Below are 26,713 nucleotides of genomic sequence, written 5' to 3'. Positions count from 1 at the left end.
GTCCTAATTTAATTTTTCCGGACTGCTTATATTTTTCAGATTAATCTTATTTTTTCAGCCTAATTTTCGTGATTATGCCTGTTGACAGTTTTGAGTTGAGTAATGTAATTATAGTTTGAAATGCTTGTTTAAAATGGGCTGCGAGGTTTTATTCCTTTTTATGCTCATTTTGACGATTGTCAGTTGTGCAACAACCTCTTTCTGTCGAAGCCTTTACATACCGTAGACTGTAGAGGGATATCTTGGTGTAGTCATCTTGATACGAAGTAAATATTCGCTGTTGGGGTTCCCGGAAATCATCATACTTTGGTCACTTTCATTGGAAGTCCTGGAATAACATTAGATTTGTAAGTGGACGTTGACTCTAAGCTAATGACAGTATTCAGGATTACACTTTTAAGAGAAACGTTAATGATAGTTTATTATTTTCCTATTTGTGGCTGTGTAGCTTAACTTGGCCCTTTAGAGCTTTTATATTTAACGAAGGACACTTTTTTCTTTTCGTCTTATTAATTCTAAATTCATGAATAATCACTGCACTGCTTTGTACCGTGATACAAACAGTCATTAATTATTCCTACAAATAAAGTCGTTTATTTTTTCCTAAAAACTAGTTACTTCGGATTTTCAGTGTATTATTGTTATTAAATTATTATTTTTCGGGTGTTTTTATCATGAAGAGCTTAATATTTTAGATGCTGTTTAGGTAAATAATTTTACTAAATAATTCTGAAAACTTTGTTCTCAATATGGGGAATATACTTCCGATGGAAATCACATTGAAATATATTAAATAATACTGATACAGGATTTTAAACTCGATGGCTACTCTAGTGCGTTTTCGATATGGTGAATATATTCCTCTTTTGAAGTCTTATTGAAATTATAATTCTCAGAATAGGTCCATTAAGCTTGGCTTCTCAAAACGTAGAGAGAGAGAGAGAGAGAGAGAGAGAGAGAGAGAGAGAGAGAGAGAGAGAGTCTATGAATCCCTCGCACTACGAGCAACGGATTAAATAAGCTTTAACTGTTATCTGATCTCTTTGTGATTATAACTCCCCCTTCCTCAGCGCCACGTATTTTCCTTCATTATCTTAGCATCTCGATTTATATGTAACTTGAACATTACTATGCATTAACATCCTTATCACATCTCCCTTTCTCCCTTATTTATTTGTTTGTTTATTTATGCGTTTCCCTTTCATAGCTTCGTCATAATCCTCATCATCATCATCATCATCACAATATCACCGTTTTATCTTTGCATCGTTTCGTTCATGAAGTCTTTATGATGGCAATTATCGGTCAGTGCTGCTTTGCATAAGCAATGGATCTCATATGAGAGGATATCAAGGCTTTATTTTTCTTACCTTCTCTGTTCCTCTCTCACATACATTCCGTATGTATGTATGTAAACATTTAAAATGTATATATATATATATATAAAAGATATGTATATATATATGTATATATATATATATATATATATATATATATATATATATATATATATATAATACACAATGAAGTTGTGTGGCTTTTTTGTGATGTTTGTACTTATGTATTTATATCTTTATAAACACACATATATATGATATATATATATATATACTATATATTTATATATATATATAATGCGTGTGTGTGTGTATGTATGTATGTATGTAGTATAGATAAAGGTAATGCCAACGGAGGAAAATGGAAAAAAGGAGTGTCGTTACCTTTATTTTATACATTGCATGACGTTTTATATGTTTCATTATCAAGTTATTCATATATATATATATATATATATATATATATATATATATATATCTATATATATATGTGTGTGTGTGTGTGTGTGTGTGTGTGTGTGTGTGTGTGTGTGTGTGTTTGTTAATGCCTTCATCGTTTCTATGAATTCTGGTATGAAAATTATTTTTTGAACCGGGATGATTGTCCTTTTTGTATTGTCGCTTCTCGTGTGATTTTTTTTCTTTTTTCATTTTAAAGAGAGTATATCGTGGGGAGATGATTGATCAAGAGTGAGTTATCTTTGCATGTGTTGTTTTTATTAATTAAGGTAAACTTCATTTAATAATGCTGAATACTCTTGCAAATAGTCTCGCACATATTTCTGCATGAAGTTCCTGCAGTATTTTTTTCATGTGACGCAAGTGCTTCAGTTCTCGTGTTTTTATCAGGATTTTATCACGTGCGTCTTTTGGAAAAGAATGTTCGGGGGCTAAAACTGTCAGTGGGAGAATATATTATACGTCTCCATTTTCGGTATTCGCAGTTCATTTAATTTATGCTCACGTATTCATATTACCTTCCGTGATATCTGGCGAATTTTTGCCGGTAGTTATAAAAAAGAACTTTTTTATATAGATTATTTTCATTGTTGAAGCACAATGCCCGTAGCTTTTGTTGTTGTAGAGGCAGATCTCCTATTTCCTTGTTACGTGAAGACGAAGTATTCTTGAAACATGTGAATCGTGTTGTTGCCATTGAAACCAAAAACTTCTTTTGGCTTTGTATAGTTTTTTTTAATCTTGTTTGTAAAGACTAAACCTTTTGGTACTATATTGACGTTGATTGATTCATGTGTATATATGTATATATGTATTCATGTGTATAATATATATATATGTATATATATATATATATATATAAAGATATATATGATATATGTATGTATGTGTATGTATATATATATATATATATATATATCTATATATATATATATATATATATATATATATATATATCGCCTTATACAAGTGATAGATATGTATAAGCTGAGCATCAGTTTAAAATGAAAGTTTGAACAGTTTATCATCAATTTTCTGTATTTTAGGGGCCAAATTTGTTCCCAGTTCAGTACAGCAACATGTTCATGATAATAGTTACCCTGAGGTTTCATAGTACTTAAAGATCATCTGGTATATTTCCGTTATCCGGGACAATTATAAAAATGAAAATGAAATATGAACTATTCATAGTGTTAAGATTCTCTCAGTAGTTCCTCTCAAAGGTAAAATGAGATTCGACGCAAGTATGTAAACCACTGAATGCAAAATTAAATCGAGGAATTTTCCCTCCTGCGATAAAGATGGTCTCGCATACGCAAGCAATTTCGCGTCTCCATTGTAATTGGACCTTTTTTGTCCTCATTTGTATTGAAAAGCGAAATAACAGGGCCACCCTTTGTGCCGACGAGGTCATTTAACCTCGGGCTCTTCATTATTTCCCAATATTTTTAACGGGTGTGTTATTATTATTATAATTGCCCCGGGAACCGAGATATGAATCATTTATGTCTGTCCCTGTAGGGGAGAGTGTGCCGTCAGTGCACCTCATTCGGTGCAATATAGGCATTACTCAAGGTTCTTTGCAGCATCCCTTCGACCCCTAGCTGCAACGGCTTTTATTCATTTTACTGTACCTCCATTCATATTCTCATTCTTCCATTTCACTGCCCACCCTCTCCTAACAATTGTTTCATAGTGCATTTGGTTTGAGGTTTTCGTCCTGTTACGCCTTTCAAACCTTTTACTGTCAATATCCGTCTCAGCGTTGAATGGCCTTCATTGCCCCAATGCTTGGCATAATGCCAAAAATCTATATAAATAACAAAAAATTACGTCTGTATTATATATAAGTTTAATGATTACATACCTGCTCGTGTTAGGTTGTGGTATAACACGCAATTGGAATATCTGAATAACAGAAAGGAGAAAACATGTTAGGCAAAGCACGATCAATTTTGTTCGACATATATGGTGTTGGTTTTATCACTGCAGCTAAAATAATCAAATCTTATGAATTATTAAAATTATATCCGAAGGTGTTGAAGAATGATAACAATCCCTCTACTTTGTTCTCGGCTGTTATGCCTTTGTTTCGTTGAAGATAACAAACTATGACTGGTATGTAATGAATTACATTTGGATAGTATTGATAGTTATTGTCATGTGCGAATGAATGATAATCATTAATTGGGTCTTGTGACGTCACCGTCAGACTGGAAGTTGAGAATTTAAGGGTTATTGATATTATTAATAGTACACACAGATATATGTACGTTTATATACATATATATATATATATATATATATATATATATATATATATATATATATATATATATATAACAGATTGGCTCTGAAAAGTAGTACCCTTTCTAACGTGTCCTAAATGTACGAGGAATTCCAATATCTTCATCCAGTGCCGTACGCAGCGTTTTTTTTTTTTTTTTTTTTTTTTTTTTTTTTTTTTTTTTCCCAGGATAACGCGCTAACTTGGGTCATATTTCATTTCATTTCTTCTGGGGATATTAAGTTTCTATTTTTGTCGCACCGTGGCAACAGCAATGAGTCGAGTTGAGAGGAAAGGAGTCGAAGAAAATTCTGAAGGAGATTGTTGTAACTGTTCTCAAGGGGATGGGTACCGTCGCTTAAAAAAGTAATTCAGTTGAACATATTCAATATCATGGGTCTTTTCAAGACTCCTTTGGGAAAGTTGGAGTTGTCTAGTTAGAGTACGGACTTCTTTTTTTATTATTATTTTGTTTGGATCTTTATTTCTCATAAGAGCCTTTTCTATATTTCTTTGGTTTAGATATTGTGTGTATGTGTTTGTTTCGGCCTTCTAAGTCTTTTGCTTCATTCATTATAGATATACCTTGGGCTATTACGGGTAACCATCCACTAAAATGCCTGGCATTACCATCACAGCATTCTAGGATATGAAGTGCTTCTGTAATACAAATTTTACTTGATATATCCAATGTTGGATGCACATCCTGTCTCCCCCTCTACACTCGTTGTGGGGCGTCTGTCAGGGGGTAACCACCCACTAAAATGTCTGTCATTACCACCACAGTACTCTAGGATGTGAAGTGCTATTGTAGTGTAAATTTTTCTTGGTATCTCCTCAGTTGTATCTAGATCCAATTAACACACCCTTTTCAGTGCGTCTGTTAGGGGGAACCCACCCTCCAAAATGTCTGTCACTGGTCATTCTATACTCGGTAGAGTCTGCAGATAAATTGTATATTAGTTTCATCTGGTATCTCATGTATTGTATCTAGACCCAAAATCTAACAGGCAATTAGTGGTGCTTGTTAAGTAAGCCACCCATATATTTCCGGCAGACGGTCAGTTAAGTTTACAAGTCTACTCCTAAATACTTGTAGGGGTTACAGTCGGTATCTCGTTCGTTTATCTCAATGATCCGGGCTGCCGCTCTAATACGTAGTTCAAATTAAAGTGTGATATCCTTTTCTTTATTTCTTTGGTTGAGATGTTTTGTTTATGTGTTTGTGTCAGCCTTCTAAGTCTTTTGCTAAGGGTCGTAAATGCTTCAGTATAGAAACGCTTTCGGCTATACGTAGTTCAAATTAAAGTGTGACATCGCCTTATATACAGAGGGTATAGAAAACGGTATATATAAGGCCACGGGTCTTAGTTTTCCAGTGTCCAGAGACCGCCAAGAACCTCCCAAGTCAGCGTTTACCAAAATAAGAAGGAATTGTCAGCTGCCTTTTGCAGCATCCCTCTCAGAGTGTATATGCTCCACGTCCTAACACTTATTGGAACCTAGAAAATCCGTCAGATATGCTCAAGAAAACTTGAATGTAAAGTTTGAAAATATATATGGTAGCTTCACGTCTGGAAGTTTTTTTTTTTTTTTTTTTTTTTTTTTTTTTTTTTTTTTTAGAGAGAGAGAGAGAGAGACTGAGAGAGAGAGAGAGGAGAGAGAGAGAGAGAGAGAGAGAGAGTTAAGTGTATCTGATAATAGCTGAACCATCCATCCAAAATATATCCAGATTACAGCAACAACGAGATAATTTTGATGGAGAGAGAGAGAGAGGAAATACACCAATAGAGTAAACAGCTCATTCATCTTTTATCAATGAAGGGGGGGGGGAATATCATGAGAGAGAGAGAGAGAGAGAGAGAGAGAGAGAGAGAGAGAGAGAGATCCTAGGAGTTTAATATGTTTTAAAATCAATCACAAGGCCTAAATTTAAAGTGAAACTTTTGCTAGAGAATGCTTGAAATTGAATCACTTGGCATTATCGCCTTCAAAACCATATGGTGGTCTCTCTCTCTCTCTCTCTCTCTCTCTCTCTCTCTCTCTCTCTCTCTCTCTCTCTCATGATATTCTCCGCCGCCTTATTGATAAGATGAATGAGCTGTTTAATCTATTGGTGTATTTCCTCTCTCTCTCTCTCTCTCTCTCTCTCTCTCTCTCTCTCTCTCTCTCAATGATATTCCCCTCCGCCTTTATTGATAGAGATGAATGAGCTGTTTACTCAATAGGTGTATCGCTTTTTTTTATTATTATTATTATCAAGACGTGCCCGTTTTGTCGTATATGGTACTGTACCTCGCTGTTTTTGTAATCTGGACATATTTTAGACGGATGGTTCAGCTATTATCAGATACACTTTACTCTCGTTTTGGTCTTACAGAGAATAGCATTGATAGCACATGATGTTCACATCGGTCCGTTCCCCTCAACAAGGGAAGTCGGGTGGGGGGGGGGGGGGGTGTCGCATACCTCTTCAATTTCAGAGTTATGCGAATACTCGACATTATAAGAGGTTTGTCTTTGCGAAGCAAGAGTAAGTTTCATCGAGTAGTTCAGGGTGGAAAGGAGGATTCCATAAGCACCTAATAAGTTGGAAAACCCCTACAGCTGGATTTTGAAAAATTATACTATCGTGAGATTGTATTGATGTATGCGCCGTGTATAAAATGCTCCTCAGTGAAAACAGCTGGTAATGAATATATTTTCTCTGCCAAATATTACAAATCCTTCTTTTGGATCGAACATTTCTAGTTCGAATCGTCGGATTCTCTTCCCCTCACCCTCACTTTCGCTTTTATATTTGCTCGAATAGCAAATGTCATGCGATTTCATCATCTATGATCAATGCATTTTGAATAGATTAGCATCGCTCTCGTTGCAATCACTGTAGCAGATTATGTTGCAACGTTTTTTTTTTTCATTCGCTTGCCACCGCTATGACGCCAGATAGCATCAGCGAAAAAAAACTTTTAGTTTCATAATGTATTCATTTCAGCAATGATTCTGTACTGAATTAATCTCCATGAGTAAATCTCTCCTGTGGATTTGCCACCCGCGGTCACTGCGATTTACAGGTGGCATGAATTACCTGAGAATGCCGACTCTCCCAGGCGAAACAGAGGCTCTGTTGCATTCATTTGCAATTTAAGTTCGGGGAGCATTATGGGATAACGAAAATCAAAGGAAAATTTTGTTTTTAGTAGCTATACCTATCTATAACACTCAAAAGTTCCGCGTTGGACGAGTAGTTTTCGCACTTTGCTACCAATCCGGTGGTCCGAAGTTCGATTCTCGGCTCTGCCAACGCGGAAACAGGAATTTATTTCTGGTGATAGAAATTAATTTCTCGATATAATGTGGTTCGGATCCCAAAATAACTGTAGTTCCCGTTGCTATAGATGACCAATTGGTTCCTAGCGACGTAACAATATCTAATCCTTCGGGCCAGCCCTAGGAAAGCTGTTAATCAGCTCAGTGATCTGGTAAAACTAAGATATACTTAACTTTTAACCGAGATTAAACGTATTATTTATTACGAGACAGAAGGACAACTTGATTTTTAAGGACCATTTGGTCCGGCCATCGAGTCCCGTTTGCTTGTTTGAAATATTTCGGTATATACGAGTATGTAGGAGTCATATTGAGGATGTTTTATAATTGAGATCTTTTATAATTTTACATGGTCTTTTACTCGTCTCAGCAGATCTTTATGACCTTGCCTTGCTAATCATTAATAATAAAGAGAATGATGTATCTAATCAATAATGTTTACAAGGATAATATATCACGTTCTTTTATTATTTGATTATGGCAAACATGTCTTGATATGTTCGAGTCATTATTGTTTGTCGTTAAGGAATAGAGCTATTTTTTATTTGTAATATTGTAAGTAATAATGCATTTTTTAAACAGTTTATACATAGAAATTTTTTTGTGAGAGAACTAAATGCGTTCAATGTACGTAATATCGAACACAATGCTACTTTGAGTAACCATGGGACTATCATAGTTTTGGATCTGGGTCCTCTCCCGTGGGGGTGGTAATGCTGTCAGTTCACCTCATGCGGTGCGCTGTATGCACTGCTTAATGTTCTTTGCTGCGTCCCTTCGGCCCCTAGCTGCAACCACTTGCATTCCTTTTACTGTTCCTCCGTTCATATTCTCTTCCATCTTTCTTTCCATCCTCGCCTGTTGTTTCATAGTGCAATTGCGAGGTTTTTATCAACGTTACACCTTTAGAACCTGTTTACTCTCGAATTGGCTTTCTTTGCTGAATGACATCATAGCTTCCAGCATTTGGCCTCAATTTTATATGACATTCCATTCCAACTCCTCTGAAATGACCACGTATTACGATGGCATGAAAAAATTCCATTTCCTCTTAAAATTGTTTCCTCCTAAATACATAACCTTGACTGTTTGTGTTGTGTAGGCATTACATATCTCCAGGCCACACAGTAATTCATACGCTACAAAAGTCATATTTACCTACCAAAAAATAAATGAATAAGTAAATAAATAAATAAAGGTGAATATGCGTCATATGGCATAACTACGCCGTACAAAAAGGGATATTTACCTGTTTTTTTATATAGCCAGTTACTGCTACCAGCATCCGTTTCCATAGACAGCGAATATGAGGCAAAACGCTTTTATGGGGACATAAGGTCTTGTTGCTGTCTTCCTCTACCTCTGTTCATCTTGCTGCCGTCGAGGCAAACGATCTCAGGGAGATTTATGTTAATGGCACCAGGCAGAAATTGGGTCTGTGTGTGTGTGTGTGTGTGTGTACGATATCAAATATTTGATTTCTTTTTTTTTTTTTTTTTCGTTCCGCATTTTAACTTATGTGTGCGCTTTTAGTCTTGGGTTAATTTATTCTCTCGCTATGTTATTTTCTAATCAGACCGAAGTTTAAACTACTGTAAGAAACTACTAACCAATGATCAGCAGCGTCCGGCGAGCATTGCAAAAATCTAGTGAGCCAATGGATTAAATATCAAAATAGCGCCTCAGTGGCGTGGTCGGTTTGGTCTTGGACTACCACCTCTGTGGCCGCAAGTTCGATTCTCGGACATTCCACTGAGGCGTTAGAGATGTGTATTTCTGGTGATGAAAGTTCATTCTTGCCGTGGTTCGGAAGTCACGTAAAGCCGTTGGTCCCGTTGCTGAATAACCACTGGTTCCATGCAACGTAAAAACACCATACAAATAAAATAAATATAATAATGGTATCGGTTCTTTCCCTAATAGATGAAAAGGTAACCACGCCTCTTGGCAGCCAGACAAACAAAAAATAACCACGCATAGAGGTAGACACACGCATGCACGCACGGTATCACCACTGTCAAAAAAATTGACCCTGTTGATCACGTGGACAGGAGGGTTCATCACGCCTTTGTGCCAAGATTGTGGGGATTTTTCTCCTCCTTAGATTTACTCTTATCTATTTCCCACCAAGACTTTTTGTGTGTGTGTGTGTGTGTGTGTGTTGCGTAAGTTTTCTGCTTTGATATGGAAGATGGCCTAATGCTGAAAATTATATTTTATAATATATATATATATATATATATATATATAATATATATATATATATCTTATATATATATATATATATATATATATATATATATATATATATATATATATATAAAACGTATATCGGTACTAACTCGTAGTTACTGATGAGCATTATTTCGCCAATGCCAGCTCGGGTATTGGTTGGAAATAGACTAATCTGAAGCAGGTATTAATCTTCACAGTAATAGCCGGTGGGCAATTTGATCCTTCCTCTCTCTCTCTCTCTCTCTCTCTCTCTCTCTCTCTCTCTCTCTCTCTCTCTCTCTCATATCAGTCGGGCAATTCAAAGGGCGCGTTTTGAACTGGCTAGGGATGTCATCTTCTATTTTTCGATACGTTCTTTGGCTGAGGTGTAAAATGAAGAACCTTCATGACATTTTTTGGGAACTTTCCATGGAGGTTTTTCTGTCATCTCTGGTGCCATCTTTGGCGTCATGGACATTGGAACGGCAGCCTTTTGAAAAAAAGGTCAACGCATAAAATCTTGCCATAATCATTAGGATTTTTATATGAACTGGTAACAATGAGGTCCAGGAAACCACAACCCCCCTCCCTCCTCCAGGAGTGAAGTGAGGTTCTTGTATTCTATAGTGTTGATAATGAATTCAGGTTTATGTAGGAGCACCGACTTTATTTATATATATATATATATATATATATATATATATATATATATATATAGAGAGAGAGAGAGAGAGAGAGAGAGAGAGAGAGAGAGAGAGAGAGAGCCAGCCCTAAACGCCTTTGGGCTCCTTCCCTCTCCTCTTCTCTACTCCTCGGGGATCCCATTAGGTCAACATGAGAGCAACAAGTAGCCCCTTATCCATCCGGAAGGTCCCAGCTGTTTTTTTTTCCAGAAAGCTGTTTGTGTGTGTGTGTGTGTTGGGGAACAAGGCGCATAAAGAATGACGTCTTATGTCCTCCGATGGTACGACGGTGTTTTTCCGAGCTGTGTATTATTCCTCACCTACTTCAGCTTCTAAAAAGTGGGCGTGGGTGGTTCGTGAAAAAGGAGGCCTGCTTCGTGGAAAGGAGGTTGTTTGCCTCGGCGAGGCAGAATAAACGGAGCCGTGTGTGTGTTAGTTTGTTTTTTCTCTTTCTTTATTTTTTGAGGATGGATATGTTTGCGGAAGGGTACTTGTCGCTGGAGCCAAAAAGAAAAAAAGAAAAAAAAAACCATGTTTTTGTCTTAGAATAATTTCTTTTTGTGCGTGTGTTATTTATTTAATTCTTCGTTGTGCCAGCTCGTGTGCTTTTAGAATGCTAGTCGTTTTTTTAGGATGGCATTTCCTTGACAGTTTGTATTCAGAATATAAATAAGATACCTCTGAAAAAAGACTCGTTGTTGCATGAGTCTTAACAGGGAGAATCTAATCCACAGTTGTGTAAGTCTACAAATATATTTACAAATGAAACTTTGCATAGAGGTTTGAGCACTTTTACAGTTTCCCTTTTAAAAGGGGAATGTAAAGATATTCTGGAAAGCTGTCTGTATAGTTGTTTTATTAAATATGTATTTGTACACTTACATAACTGTGGATTAGTTTATACAATACATGCCCTCGAAATTTAACATTTCAGGCTTTGTTCTGGAAGTGACCTATGGCATTTAATTTGTAGATAGTCGGCTTCAGAAATCCCTGGATTCATAAATGAATTCAAGTTATAAATTTTGTATTAGTTATGTACGTAAATTAAGGAAACAAATATATACATATAAATATTTTAATCTTATTTTTATCAGGGATCTGGGCATATGAGGTGATTTGGGTGCCTCATTAATCTGTTGCATTCAATTTATAATTGCTTTTATATATATATATATATATATATATATATATATATATATATATATATATATATATATTCGCATATTTCATATGAGGATTTATATGGAATGTCTCATACAGATGCGGTGAGTTTTATAAAGTGAGCATATGAAGTCAGAAGGACCTGAGAGAAAATATAAAAAATAATACAAAATAATAATAATAATAAAAAGGATCAGACAAACACAGCTCAGTTATAATCCTTCTGACCTGATGCTCAGAAGGATTATAACAGCGCTGTGTTGCCTGGACCCCCTTTTTTTATTATTGTTATATTCTCTGTCTTGTATTTCTTATTCCGATAGGGGAAATCTAAGAACTGGATACACACAACCATTTCCATACTCGTAATTGAACTTCTCCCCTAAGTAATTACAAAATGCACCTGCGTTCGCAGGTTTTAATCGTAAAAAATCCTGTATGGATTCACTATATCAACATATCCTTTTATTCACTATCTTGTTATTTTTTATTTAAAAGTTTTCTTGTTGATCCGCTCTATCAAGACATGCGTTTATTCTTCAGCTTCTTGCTACTTCTCTTGGAGTCCTTTCCGATATGAGAATGGAGATGCAGTCTCGTTCATTGACACTGTCGGAAACCATTGGCAGATGTTTCTGTAATTCAAATGTGCCTTTGTGCTTTTGCTCTTCATATTTTTAGGAGCAAATTGCGTTATTATTTTGAGGACATTTTTATCCTGTCTCGCATCCAGAAGTTATTTTATGTCAAAGATTCGGGACGCTAAAGATACGTTTACTTTTACAGGACCTTTTAAGCACACACACACACACACACACACACACACATAAAGATTAACTGCCCTGTATGATTCCATTCTTAATTTTGCCTCGCTCTCTTCCTCTCGTGATGACACATTGTCAGTTGCACCAGAGAGCTGAGGCTGGTTGTGAGTTTTGTGACCTATTGATTTTTCCTTAGTCAACCCTTTGCTGAACTCATTTCTTTTATCCAGGCTGAGGACTAGCATGAGGGAATTGACTCATGGCAGACTTGGAAAAGTTCAGTTGCCGCTGTCTCTTGTTAAATGTAATCTATCTGAAGAAATGTTTTTAAAAAGTTTTATTTTTTTAGTACAGATTTAGGTGCCTTTTGCTTAATATTTATGGATTATTTTTCAAGCGCTTCTGTGCTTCTTAGTAATTAACATACATACATACCTGAAGCGTCGAGTGCCAAGCCCTTTTAGAAGGAGTAAATAAAAAATAGTCTAGACATATTTGAAGGCTCTGGTCTTAAACCTTTTCCAAGGATTAAACAAGTCTCGTCTCATTCGTCGATCTGGATTTAAGAATGAGAAAGACAGCAGCCATGAGTCGGGAGTCAATCAAGGTCTGCCATGACTGTGCCTTCAGGGATTTAAAACTAGTAATAAAGGGAAACGGGGTCGTCGTCATAGAAACGGGGTCACAGAGAGAGAGAGAGAGGCGGTGGTTGACGAGAGAGAGAGAGAGAGAGAGAGGGAGAGAGAGAGAGATCTATTGCTGTTAGTATTAGTGAGTAAGCGTGCTAGGAAGGAAGGCGTTTAGCGATAAGAAACGTCTCGTGCCATCTCATCTCTTCATTACCTTGCGTCACCTGTTGGTGACATCCGTCAGGTGTTTGTTCAGTAGTGTATAGGAATGCCTAGGCAGTGGATGAATACGGTTTACGATGGGGAGGTTTTTTGAGGGCTGCTGGTTGAAAAGCTACCTTTTTGGGGGGTGACCCTTCTGGTGTTTAGGAATCATGGAATTCGTAGATCTGAATTGGATTTGTGTTGCGCGTTAATCTTTTTTTTTTTTTTCGGCGAAAGCGTCAACTGTAAGTTACCTGATTGCAAGCGTGTCTCGACACAAGAAATGAGTTAGCTTTATCTTGATCCTGTTAAGCAAATTCATTCGCTGAAACGAATCATCAGTTCCATGAGAATGTGATTTTCTTTCCTGAGCATTATTTTCGACTGTGATGAGTTAGCACGAAACTAATTCCTCTCATCTCTTCTTGAAGAAACCAAGAGATTAAACATCAAACAGCAGGTTAGTCTATTCAACTGTAGCATGAAATTGGTTAACTGCCATTTCTTAGCCCTTTGTATGTCTTCTGCAGATGGCTAGAACGAGCTGTACTCGAAATGTATATTTGTATATTTATTTATCGTAGGAATAAAATTGTTTTTAGGCATATTGTAGTGATAATGCTCGTTAGTCCATCCAGAGAGAAGTCATGCGAGGCCATGTAACATTTGACCTTATCAGCTGTTATCGCGCATTGCAACGTTACAGCGAGAGGCAGATCCATATCCAGTGAAGTGTGCTTGCGTTATAGGTCACTTGTATTTACTTTCGATGAAGGGTTTTCTCTCTTATTTTGAATACTGGTTACAGAGAGTTTACTGTAAATAATAATAATAATATTAATAAAGCTAAGAAGTTCACAATCTCGTTAGAAACAATCTATGTAATAAAAATCAACAATTATACAGTATAGTAAACTACATTACATAGTAATATAGTTTACTATATGATTGTCGATTTTTATTACACAATAATAATAATAATAATAATAATAATAATAATAATAATAATAATAATAATAATAACTTGGTTTCATATTCCTGTTTAAATTCACTTCGACGCACTACTTAAACAGCTAAGAGATTCTTCTTAAGCTGTAATATATTCATTTCGTCATTTCATTATGGCAGAGAACTGGGGAAATTATTTGAAGTTACATTAACTTGATTTTTACATTTTGTAGTCCTGGCATTATGATACGGTTAAATAGAGTATAAACTTTTATTGTCCGCTAATTTAATAACAATCAAGTCTGCTTCAGTTTCTTAATATGAATCTAAGTTTTTATATTTCTTGCTAGATAATTATGCTCGAGGCGTTTCATCAGCCATGAGTCTCTCAACTGGACTGTTTTGATCTTGTTTTGAAACGGCCTGGTCCCTTTCATTAGATTATTGTATTTGAATAATCTCTCTCTCTCTCCGACAGAATAATAAGAAACTGTTAATATTTTGATTTTCCTTTTTACAAAAAAATATTATACCATGTTCTAAATATTTTCTAAATTTCCTAAACACAAGGCAACGCTAAAAAAATCATATACAGCAATAGGAACATAGACGCCAACATCTGCTAAGCTCTCTTTCTTAGCCATGGTTTCACCCATACTTTACGATTTTTCTTGCATATTTCATACTCGTATTCGTCTTGCTGGAGTGCTATTATCATTATTGCGCTTATCTTCCTTTTACTTGGTGCCATGATTTAAAAGCACTCACTATATCAGGACACTACACGCGGTGGTCCCCAAAATATGGTCCGCGGACCGGTGCTGGTCCGTGGTGTATGATTTGCTGGTCCGCCAAATTGCTTTACTCGATGCTTATCATTTTATTCATAGTCTTAGAAAAATAATAATCGGTCAGACTAACTTTATATATTTTTATTTTGAGTAAGTAACTAATATTAAAAAATGAAATATATTGAGTGTGACTATTAGTTGTATAATGGCCGCAGGATTAATAGTATTAATGATGATGAAGACAGCGCAACGGAATGTAACGCAACAGCTAACATTACAGGTCACTCCGCCAGTGATAAAAAGAATAAAAAAACGGGCTAACCGTAGTTTTGTTCGGAAATATGAGTCTTCATATATGAAATTTGGGCTTATTAAAATAAATGAAGGTGAATGTGACCAACCCAAGTACATAGTATGTGGCATTATTCTTTCTAATGATGCAATGAAGCCGTCCAAGCTAAAAAGACATTTCAACACAAATCACATGAACTAGCAGTGAAACCTCAGGAATATTTTGAAAGAAAGCTTAAGGAACTTAGTGTGAGAGTAAAAGCCTCCAGGCTGCATTGAGAGCTTCTTACAAAGTACCACTTTGCATTTCAAAAGCTAAAAAGCCTTTCAGTATTAGAGGAGACTTAATAATGCCATGTGTGAAAGATGTATGTGCTGAAATGTTTGGTGAGTCATCTCTCACCAAGATTTGAAACATATCAAATAATATGGTAATGGGGAGGATTGGTGAATGAGCAGATGTGGAGGATCAGTTGTTGCAGCAACTACAGGCATCACAATACTTCGCTCTACAAATTGACAAATCTACTGATGTTGCAAATAACGTAATTTTAATTGTTTATGTAAGATATAAATACAGTGATGACTTTAAGGAAGAATTGCTATTTACCCATGAACTGCCATCACACTACAGGTGCTGCAAATTTTTAAGCTTTGAATAACTATGTAGTAAAAAATGGGTTAAATGGTAGCGTTGTGTTTGTATCTGCACTGACGGAGCGGCAGCGATGACAGGACGTTACTCAGGTGTCACAGCAAAGGTTAAGGAGGTTGCCCCAACTGCAAAGCTACACACTTTATGATTCATCGAGAAATGCTAGCAACTAAAAAATTGGACGTGGAACTTGATAATGTTTTATTGGAAAATGTTAAAGCTGTGACTTTTGTGAAGGCCAATGCACTCAATTTACCATACAGAAGTGAGATAGGCTTTCGCGAGGTAAGGTTTTAACACGTGTCTTTGAACTACGCAATGAGTTAGTAATGTTTTGAAAGACAGAAAACCCGATTTGGCAAATATGTTTCAAGATACTAACTGGGTTGCTAAGTTAGCCTATTTGAGTGACATAATTTTTGCTTTTGAATCAGCTTAATTTGTCCCTACAAGGCAGGAATTCTTCAGTTTTTCGAATGTCAGATAAGATTGACGGGTTCAAAAAGAAATGCTGGTCTGGCATAATGGGATCGAAAGAGAATGTTTTGATATGTTTCCCAGTGTTGCCTCAGTTGCTGATGATCAGAGAGAGGAGTTGAATATTGACAGTTTGAAATGTATCATTGCAAAACATTCAAATTCTCTTCTTGAGCATTTTTCTACTGCTTACCTGAAGAAGAGGATCCACGAACAGGAAATGAACGGGTTCGTAATCCTTTCGCAGACTCAAATGAGAAATGAGAAAAATTTGAATTCACTGCAAGAGGATCAGCTAATTGAGTTGTCAATTGATTAGAACCTCTATAAAACATTACCTGCATTTTGGATTCACGCCCGTGGAGAATTTCCTGAACTAAGTGCCATTGCTTTGAAACTGTTATGTTAATGCCATTCTCTTCAACTTACTTGTGTGAAGCAGGGTTCTCTGTACTGGTGTCAGTAAGGACTAAATCTAGTAACAAACTGAATGTAAAATCGCCACTTCGTCTTCCACTTAGTGACATTGAACCACGTCTTGAGAAACTAAGTAAGCACAGAAATCGCACTAATTTAGCTACCCTGGTTAAGCAAATTAATTTGTTGCCTTTATATTTAGACCCTCTTGGATTTCTGAGTCTCAAATACACTCAAGAATTGGTTAAATTATGAATTATAATACTTATGCACGAACATGAAACTATAACAAATTTGAATGGTAAAATAAGAAGCATGATTTGGATAAGTGTATTTTTTATGGCTTGTATTTGTAGGCCTATTTCTCTTTTCATTTGTTAAATATGAAATATCGCCCGCCCGTCCCGGGACCCGTGGCAAGAACGGCCCACCCGTCCTGGGACCCGTAGCGGACATTGCCCACCCCATCTCAGGAGCGGTGGCAGACATCGCCCGCACGTCCCGGGACCCATGGCAGACATCGCACTCCCGTCCTGGGACCCGTGGCGGACATTGCCCACCAGGCCCACCATGGGTCCTAGGACGATAGGGCTCGGCCTGCCACTGGTCCCGAGATGGAAGGGCGGGCATGACACAGGTTCTAGGATGATAGGGCCGGGCCCGCCATGGGTCCCGGGATGCAAGGCTGGGCACAACACGGTTCCTCGGACGGGCGGACGATGTCTTCCATGGGTCCCGGGACAGAAGGGCTGGACCCATGGCAGACATCGTCCACCCATCCCGCGACCTGTGGCAGGCCCGACCTACCTTTCCCGGGACACATGGCGGACATGTGAAATCACTCCGTTTGGAATAGAGAATCTAATGTGTGTACTACCATGCTTAGTGTATAATGCTTCAATCGAGGTTTATATTAATATTATTCTGTCCATCTAGATATATATATATATATATATATATATATTATACATATATAATATATACATATATATATATATATATATATATATATATATATATATATATATATATATATATTATATATATATATATATATATATATATATATATTTATATATATATGATATAATGCCTCAAAGACAGGTCACCTTTTAGACATGCTGTCTACGCACGAGGAACACCAAAGGACACGAATGAATCAAAACTATACTGAAGCAGGAATGCGCACACCTGAAAGGGACTATTGAGACCCATTCATGGCAATAATGACGGCCCTTACACAAGCTTACGCGTGTACGCTCGTGTGTCCGGGTGCGTAATATACGTGATGTTTCAACAGTACTAAAAGAGAGAGAGAGAGAGAGAGAGAGAGAGAGAGAGAAAATGGCTATGGTTGTTAATGATGATGTTTTTTCGGGATCACAGACCGTGACCAGGTAGTGTTTTTCTTCTTGTTCTTCCGAAATAGCGTATTCAGGAACTTGGCCTTTTTCTCCTTAAAGGAAAGGAAATGGCGATGACCACAGCTGTGAGTAAGAATAGATCAACGTGAAATGACTGTTAACAGTTAACAGTGTGTATAATCTTCCTTACATTTTTACGAGTATCTGTTTATTTATTTAGTTATTTGTCCATTTATTTTTTCTTTTCCAATTACTATTCTCTTCTGTCTGTTTATTTTTACTTTCTGTTACTACTTTCGAATGAACACCATAATATTCTTTGGAAGCTTGAATTTCAAGTCAGTGGCCCCTTTCGCGGGCTTGTTCCATATGAATACGGTTTGTAAAACCCCCTTTCCTTTCTACCTTTTTCTTATTTTTTCGGCCCTGGGCAAGATCAGGACCTCTGGTTGTCCGTCCCAACTGCCCCTAACAATTTGCACGTCCGTCAACAATTATTATGCCAATGCGTAATGTGAATTATTGGGTAATAATAATTCACTGACACAGAACTCGTGCGTAACGCTGGTCACTCGTTTCTTCAAGATATGTAGACACCGGATGTCTGATACCATTGAGAAGTTTTCTGTTTCCTGAGTTGAACCTTTTTTAGCCTTTCTAAGGGACCGTTGTAGTCTCAAAGTTATTATTGTTATTATTCTAAAGATGAACCTCATTCATATAGAACAAGCCACCACCACAGGGTCCATTGACTTGAAATTCAAGCTTCCAAAGGATAGTATTATGCCGTTCATTGGAAAGAAGTAATAACAGAAGGTAATGGGAAATACAGAATGAAGAGATCACTAATCACAGAGAGAGAGAGAGAAGGAGGAAGAGACGAGAGAGAGAGAGAGAGAGAGAGAGAGAGGAGAGAGAGAGTTTAGAGAGGGAGAGTTTCATTCGCGACTTGTGTTTGTGATGGTTAATTTTTCAGAAATCATTTTCACAAGCATTTATAATTGTTAACAAACGTCCCCCTCCTTCTCAAATGATTCTTCAATGAATTCTTTAGTTCAATTGAACGTCTGCAACAAGTATGCACACACAAATACAAACACACACGCACCTACGCGCACACACGCACACACACAAGCAAATCCTTATAGTAGTATACCATTCTATACCATATTTCTGCGCGTAACAAGAGTGAATGTCACATTCAGATTATCACAAGATATAGCAACGCTGTCAGCTCATACCGAACAACGAAATCAAGTTGAAAACCAAGCGTTCATTAGGCAGAAATCTTACGATGACTTCCAGATCTATTTTAAAGCATAGATTCAGTGACGAATAGACTCTGCTTGGAGGAGAACTAGATGGTTAAGCGTACGATGACGATGACTATTATAACCTACAAGGCTAAATCATGAAAAGGGGTACTACAGACGTAGACTCAGACTGCTCTCCCTTATTATGAAATTATCGTCAGCAGAAGTCGTAAGTTTTTTTTCTTTCTTTTTTTTATACAATTTAATACTATCGCTCCTCTCTGGTTTCGTAACTACCAGACACACAAATGAACCTTGATTAGTACTACCAGCCTCTTGGAGAGAGGCCTCGGTAGCATTCCATAGTTTTACAATCCTTTTTATTATATTTGTAACAAACGTATATATGTATGTATGTGTGTAATAGGAAAAGTGTTATTTTTATTTAGGTGAGAAGGAAATTATGCCTGGGGCACAGTAGGACCAAGTTGTGTTTTCGGGAAACGTTGTGTTGTGTTGCGTTGTAAGTATATTGTGTTTTTTTTAAAGTTTTAACTTTTTATAAAAGAAATCTATTGAAATGGCAATTTGTCTGTCCGTCCGCACTTTTTCTGTTCGTCATCAGATCTTGCAAACTACCGAGGTTAGATGGCATTTTGTACTTGTTATAAGTTCAAACTTGCGTGTCAGCTGACCAATGGTTAAATTTAACATAGAGATATGTGACGTAATTAGTTAATTAACTATGAGTCATAAGCTCGTCTGCTGTTATATATAGATATAGATTTTTTTGGCTTTATGCCAAGCACTGGGGCAACTAAGGCCATTCAGCGCTGAAACGGAAATCGACAGTAAAAGGTGTGACAGGCGTAACAGGAGGAAAACCTCAAAGCAGTTGCATTATGAAGCAATTGTTAGGAGAGAGTGGACAGTAAGATAGAAGAAATTGAATATGAACGGAGGTACAGTAAAGGTAAGGAAAGGGGTTGCAGGTAGGGGCCGAAGGGACGCTGCAAAGAACCTTAAAGTAATGCCTACATTGCACCGAAAGAGGTGCACTGAAGGCACCAACCCCCTACGGAGAATAACTTTGAGAGCCACCAAAGAACAATTCAAAGTAGGTTTCGTCAGTTAACACTCAGAGGAGCGAATATTCTAGCAAAAATAATTACAAAGAAAAAATTACTAATGACGTCACATATCTTCGGGTTCATTTTAACCTTTGTTCAACTGACAAGCAAGTTTTAACTAAAAAAATATATATAGGCCTACGCTTGCAACATGACTTTCCTGAGAACCGAACTTTCTTCTTCGCCCTATTATGCGTGTGATACGATTAAATAAAAAAAAAATTTAAAAAAAATAAAAAACTTTCCACATCACATTTTTGTAGCAATATTTCCCAAAACGATATTATACGTATTTTCGTCAATTGGTCTGGTCACAGAAATGAAATAGGAAAATGGGTCTAGGTTTAGTTCCGAGTTCTAAGTGGTACTAAATGCTTTCACTTGCCGGTATTTCCAGATCGAAGAGTGAAAAGGGCTTAATGTTACCCCCAACCATTCGACGAGAAACCAGCTAACTTTCGCTTTCATTCGTCTATTGTTTGAGAGAGAGAGAGAGAGAGAGAGAGAGAGAGAGAGGAGAGAGAGAGAGAGAATCCAATGGCGGCAAATCTTATGAATACCTACAGGTTATTTAGTTCTGTGGTATCACTGACCCACTGTCCTTGCCATCAATGTAAATTGGCCTTATCCTTCACTCTCATTTTAAATCGAGATAAATTCCTTCTCACCTAATCATATCGGGTGAATTATTCCTCAAAATGAATCTGGTAGATGTCTCTCATAAACAACCCATAACTGTACGAACTGCGTCTATAAGTAAGTTCGAGAAGGATCACTTGAAACTAAATAAATTGTTTAGAGGCAAAAGCGTGCAAAGGATACGTGGAGATATCAAGCTGTTTGAAAAATAAGATGTTAAAACTGTTATCTAATTATGAAAGATTTCCGTGGCCATACTGGCCTCTAATATTTGTCATGTCTGGGGTATTTAAACATCTTACGGAAACCAAAGCATTGATAGTGTATTGATAGTTTCTTGCAATACAATTGAATATATTAATATGTCACCATGACTCCCATTTCTACAGTACTATTTTTTTTTACCCCCATGGCATGCATTTCATTTGGAATTTTTATTTTAAATCAATTTACTTTTTATAATGTGAAACATATAATATATATTATAATTACATGGCATTCTCCCATTGAAATTTGAATTGTTAAAAATTAGATATGTTGAGGATATGTGCATTTGTTATGCCTTTGGTTGTTTTTAATGATTATTTGGACTAATAAAATGCCAGTGTATGCCTGGATGTATGGACTGGTCCGCAGAATTTTTTGTACTCTCTTGACTGGTCCGTGAAGTTGAAAAGGTTGGGAACCACTGCACTACAGGACTGTAAGGAACACGGCCGCTGCATATTAACTCTGCCCTCTCAAAACACACGTTGCAGAATCAAACAAGTTAAAAATGTGCAGAAGTTTCATCGGCGCTATCGAGTTTTCTGTACAGCGTATAATCAAGGCCACCGAAAATAGGTCTTACTGTGGTCTCGCTGTAATCCTGTATAAGCCGCGGCTCATGAAATTCTCAGCCGATCGTGGTGGCCTACGTTGTTGTTTTGCCAGACGCACGAACATTAAATTAACTATTGAGGCTAGAGGGTTGCAGTTTGGTACGTTTGATGATTGGTGGGTGGATGATCAAAATACTAAATTTCAGCCCTCTAACTCAGTACTTTAAAGATCTGAGGTCTGACGAACGTACAGATATCCATCACAATCGTTTTCTTTTACAGAAAACGAAATATTTTTCATTTACAGAAAACGAAAAATGGGTCCAATTATACCAAGTAATTGAGGTTGGGTGTACACTCGACAAGAAAACTGAAGATACAGTTTTCATTAGCTTTCGTTCATCGAATTTCCCATTTGTTTTTACTGAAAAGACATAATATCGCTAAATTTACCCTAGAATATGAAAATACATTGCAAATTATATCATATAAGGCAAAACTGCAAAACAAAACCGTTCAGATACTTAAAAACACGATATTTGTCCGAAGTAATTGGAATTCCTCAGATGGATTCGTTCATAGAGATCTGGTAGATAGAATGTGAATTTCTGATTGTAGTACTATGTATCACGACGACAATATTTACTCGTTTTCCTTCATGAACGGGGATATGATTGCATCATCGTAAGTGGTGAATGCAATTATTTTAGTTTCTACAAACTCATGTTTGTATTCCAAAGCGTTTAAAGTTAGCTGACGTCAATGGCAGTCAAGGTTGCGACGGCTAAGGTAGGTTGAGCAAATCTAGTTGCATCAGCAAGAGCGTTTTCTATGATGTGAGGAGGAGCCCTAGAACTTCGAGCGGGAAAGCGCAAGTCACTGGATACTGGCTTACGTAACGGATTTCACACTTTGATTACTTTGACGTTGACATGGATTGAATGCTAGTTGCTGTTTACAAAGCTACTGTCTTTAAGCATAAATCTTTATGTCAGCTCAAAGATTTTCTGGCTATATGCTCCCATTATAAAGCAGTTCGTAGTAGCCTACAGCCCTACACGACTGCATTTCTTTGCCGCGAGGCTGAAAGATCTCCCAGCACATCAGCATTTTTTGCACGATATAAAACTTTATTTGCCTGTGCAATACATAGAGTTATTTGTGGTAATAAATATTTTTACTTAACGCAGCTTTTTTCGTGAATGATTTATGGATGAAACCCGATTTTCAAAAGTACAGACTATATCAATAGAGCAAGAATGACCGCAGCCTGTATCTAAAATTTTCCACGTCTTTTTGCAGTCTTTGAATGTTAAGGCAAGAGTCGAATGAAATCAAGATCAGGGTGTGAATTACTTAGAGAATTAACTTGAATATTATGATCCTTCTAAAACATACTATAAAAATATATATTACCACTCCATCTCCCAAAGAAAATATAATGAAATTAAGTAGTTTTAAATGGGCCTAAGCTCTCTCTCTCTCTCTCTCTCTCTCTCTCTCTCTCTCTCTCTCTCTCTCTCTCTCTCTCTCTCTCTCTCCACTTTTAAAACAAATTTGAAAAAATATTATCACTCAATCTCTCAAAGTAAATATAATGAATTATTTCTATAGATAGGCCTACGCTCTCTCTCTCTCTCTCTCTTTCTCTCTCTCTCTCTCCACTTTTGAACATATGAAAAAATATTATCACTTAATCTCTCAAAGTAAATATAATGAATTAAGTATCTCTATCGATAGGCCTATGCTTGTGCTCTCTCTCGCTATCGTCATAATATTTCATTCTTTACTGTAATGTTCCTCACGATTTCCACAAGTACTGCCCAAATTTTAAAAACACTTTCTGTCATTGTTTAAGATCCGTTTTCAATTACATATGAATTTTACGTCAGTTTAGTGTCAAACATTACTTATAAATGAGGTTTCACAGTAGGTTTTAAAAAAGGATGATCGATATTCTACCCTGAACTGACGTTACCAAACCAACATTAACGAATAATATAGAGCCTGTTTCTACATTCAAGTATAAATGATTATAGGACCTCTACAGAATCTTTATGGTGTAAAGTTAATAGAAATCTAGAAAGCAACAAATGCTACGATTTTGAAGCTCCGCCCCCCTTTCTAGAGTTGTCGGGTGTGGCATTATTGAACCATATATGTCCGAAGATTTAAAAAAACTGTATCTTAACTTTCCTTGCCGAGTGTACATGGAAGCAACATTTCTTCCTCCGCTTCATTAGAAGGTTATTCACTGCTTGAAGCAGCTGGTATGATCTTTCTTGAATGTGCTTGAGTATGCATCGCCGAGAGAGAGAGAGAGAGAGAGAGAATCTGATTACAGTCAGCGGAGGATTTTTGTCTTTTTTTTTGGGTGTTTTCATTTAAAAAAAATTATGTGACTTTATATCGTCGAAATGCATCCAATATAAGACAGTTTATAGTTATGGTCGTCATCCTTGTTATTCTGTCGAGAGAGGGAAGTCTTGCACGAACGTCCAACCTTTGACCTTATCAAGTGGCATCACGCGCTGAAATGCTACGTCGAGGCTCAATTCATCCCAGATGAAGTGGGCATGAATTACAGGTCGTTTGTACTACTTGATTTTAGATGAATGAGGGAGCAGCCTCTCTCTCTCTCTCTCTCTCTGCATTATCGCAAGATCCTCTCAAGGTAATTAATACCACTTGAAGAGTTTCATACACTTCACTGATTCCTAAGGGAGGAAAAAACTAATGACTCTTTGGAGACGGTGTTACGGGAGAAAACAAGTGGATGATAATATACCTCACGGTATTGATAAATTTGGTGCCTGTGAGACAGGTGGGAATGACCGGGCCCAATTACTGGTCAGGTGACGTGCACATAACATTCTTTTACTAATCCCTCAACAACATTCTTTTACTAATCCTTCAACAACATTCTTTTACTAATCCTTCAACAACATTCTTTTACTAATCCTTCAACAACATTCTTTTACTAATCCTTCAACAACATTCTTTTACTAATCATTCGACGTGCAAGTAACACTCTTTTACAATCACGTGACGTGCAATAACATTCTTTTGCTAATCACGTGACGTGCAAATAACTTTCTTTTACTAATCATGTGACATGTAAATAACATTTTTACTAATCACATGACGTGCAAATAACATTCTTTTACTAATCGAGTGACGTGCAAATAACATTCTTTTACTAATAACGTGACGTGCAAATAACATTCTTATACTAATCGAGTGACGTGCAAGTGCAAATAACGCACCTAACTTAATAAAAACGGATGAAAGCTTGCGGACGTTTTATGTGAATGTATTTTAAAGAAGTAGAGTTGACGTAATATATTTATGGCGCGTTTTCACGCGTATTTGAAATTTTCCTGAGTAGCTATGGCATTTGTTTTGATAGAGTGTGCATATAAAGAGACCGTCCAACATATTTTTATAGTATTTTACTCTTGGTTCGTACGTAAAATTGTAAAGTTGTTCTTACGGTCATCTAGATGCGAATAGCAAAAAGGTTACTGAGGAAATAAAGAAATGTTTTCGATACTGCTGAAATATAAAGACTTTTGAAGTCTATTACTAGCAGTGTGAGACATTGCACATTGTTTTCCTACTAAACAACCAAGCGCAGGACAGTCCAGGGGATCCATGCAATTCATTCTCTGTAGTTAAATCTCATCTTTATCTGATTTTTTTCCGTGGCTTGGCACCGGATGTGCCGAGCTGACTACACGATAACTTGAATGAATGTGAACTTGACATACATTTAATGCGAGGATTTATGCCACCTGCTTCACACTTTAACCTGTTTGGTATTTTTTTTCTCTCTCTCTACATGGATCTCCTCTCGTTATTATTTTTTAATTTTTAGACTTGGTTTTCATTGGGTTTAAGGTTGATAATAACAATATGATTAGGAGGTTATAATACAACATTACATATGCATACATGTGTACGCTTATAAACGCGCGCGCGTGTATATATATATTATTACGTATATAGGGCCTTGAGAGAAGCTAGATACGTAAACAGAAATGATTGAGGGATTTCAAGAGGGAATTGCTTTAACTTACCGTAAACTGATAGTTATTAATGAATACTTTAGAGGGAAGGTCGCCAGAAAACTCAGCTCGTTACTTTAAAACTATTTATTTACAAAAAAGGCCCGTGCTGGCCTGGAGAAAAGTTAAATGATATTGGCCCCCACGTTGGGGCTTATAGTCTCATCCAATTCAAGCTGATTTTCATTCACTTGGGTTAATGCACACTTGCGGCAGAGAGACGGCACGTGACTCATGGAATCTGGAAAAGAATCCCAGATTAAACGAGATAAAAGGAAAAATGACTTCTTGCTTTGATTAAGGCTGATTAATTCTCTAACATTGGGGAAGGTAAACTCGAATGGTTCACTGAGGTATGCACGAAAACTAGGTCTTTAACAAGTCACAAAGGGGAGCACGTGGCCCGATGAGGACAAAGGGCTTCTGATGTAGAAGGGGTAAAAATAAGAATTGAAAATGAATTTAGCAAGAGTCGTATGGTAGTAAAAGGTGCTGGGTTGAAGTTTACACTTTCAGACGTACCTTTATGCAATATTTAGTGTATCCTTGTAGAAGAATGCGGTCCGACCTCTGTTCAGGTCTGGGGTTCGTGTCCACCAGTGCGTCGTGGGTAGGCCTAATTTTGGGAGGCTGGCAATTTGACCTCTGTCCGAGATCACGTCTCGCAGCCGACTGAGGGCGATACTGGGCGGTTTCGAATCACGGTGCTTCCAAAAACCGCCTCGAGCATTGCCTGAAAGGTGGTAAACACAACGCCAGCAAATTGGGAAGGAAAATAGGTCTTATTGT

General features: G+C 36.9%; 1 protein-coding gene across 7 annotated transcripts in view; it reads left to right on the top strand.

Moving 5' to 3' along the window:
- Positions 1-26,713, top strand: part of LOC135207992 (otoferlin-like) — a 217,566-nt gene that overhangs the window by 4,665 nt on the left and 186,188 nt on the right. The window contains exon 1 of one of the 7 annotated variants that reach the window (XM_064240078.1): positions 13,243-13,531. The exons of the other annotated variants lie outside the window; for them this stretch is intronic. The gene's annotated coding sequence lies outside the window, so the exon portion shown is untranslated. Of the gene's footprint in view, positions 1-13,242; positions 13,532-26,713 lie in introns of those variants that run through there. 7 annotated transcript variants of the gene reach the window in all.

Source organism: Macrobrachium nipponense, chromosome 34, assembly GCF_015104395.2.
Source record: "Macrobrachium nipponense isolate FS-2020 chromosome 34, ASM1510439v2, whole genome shotgun sequence".
NCBI lineage: Eukaryota > Metazoa > Arthropoda > Malacostraca > Decapoda > Palaemonidae > Macrobrachium > Macrobrachium nipponense.
This window is presented reverse-complemented; position numbering and strand designations above follow the sequence as displayed.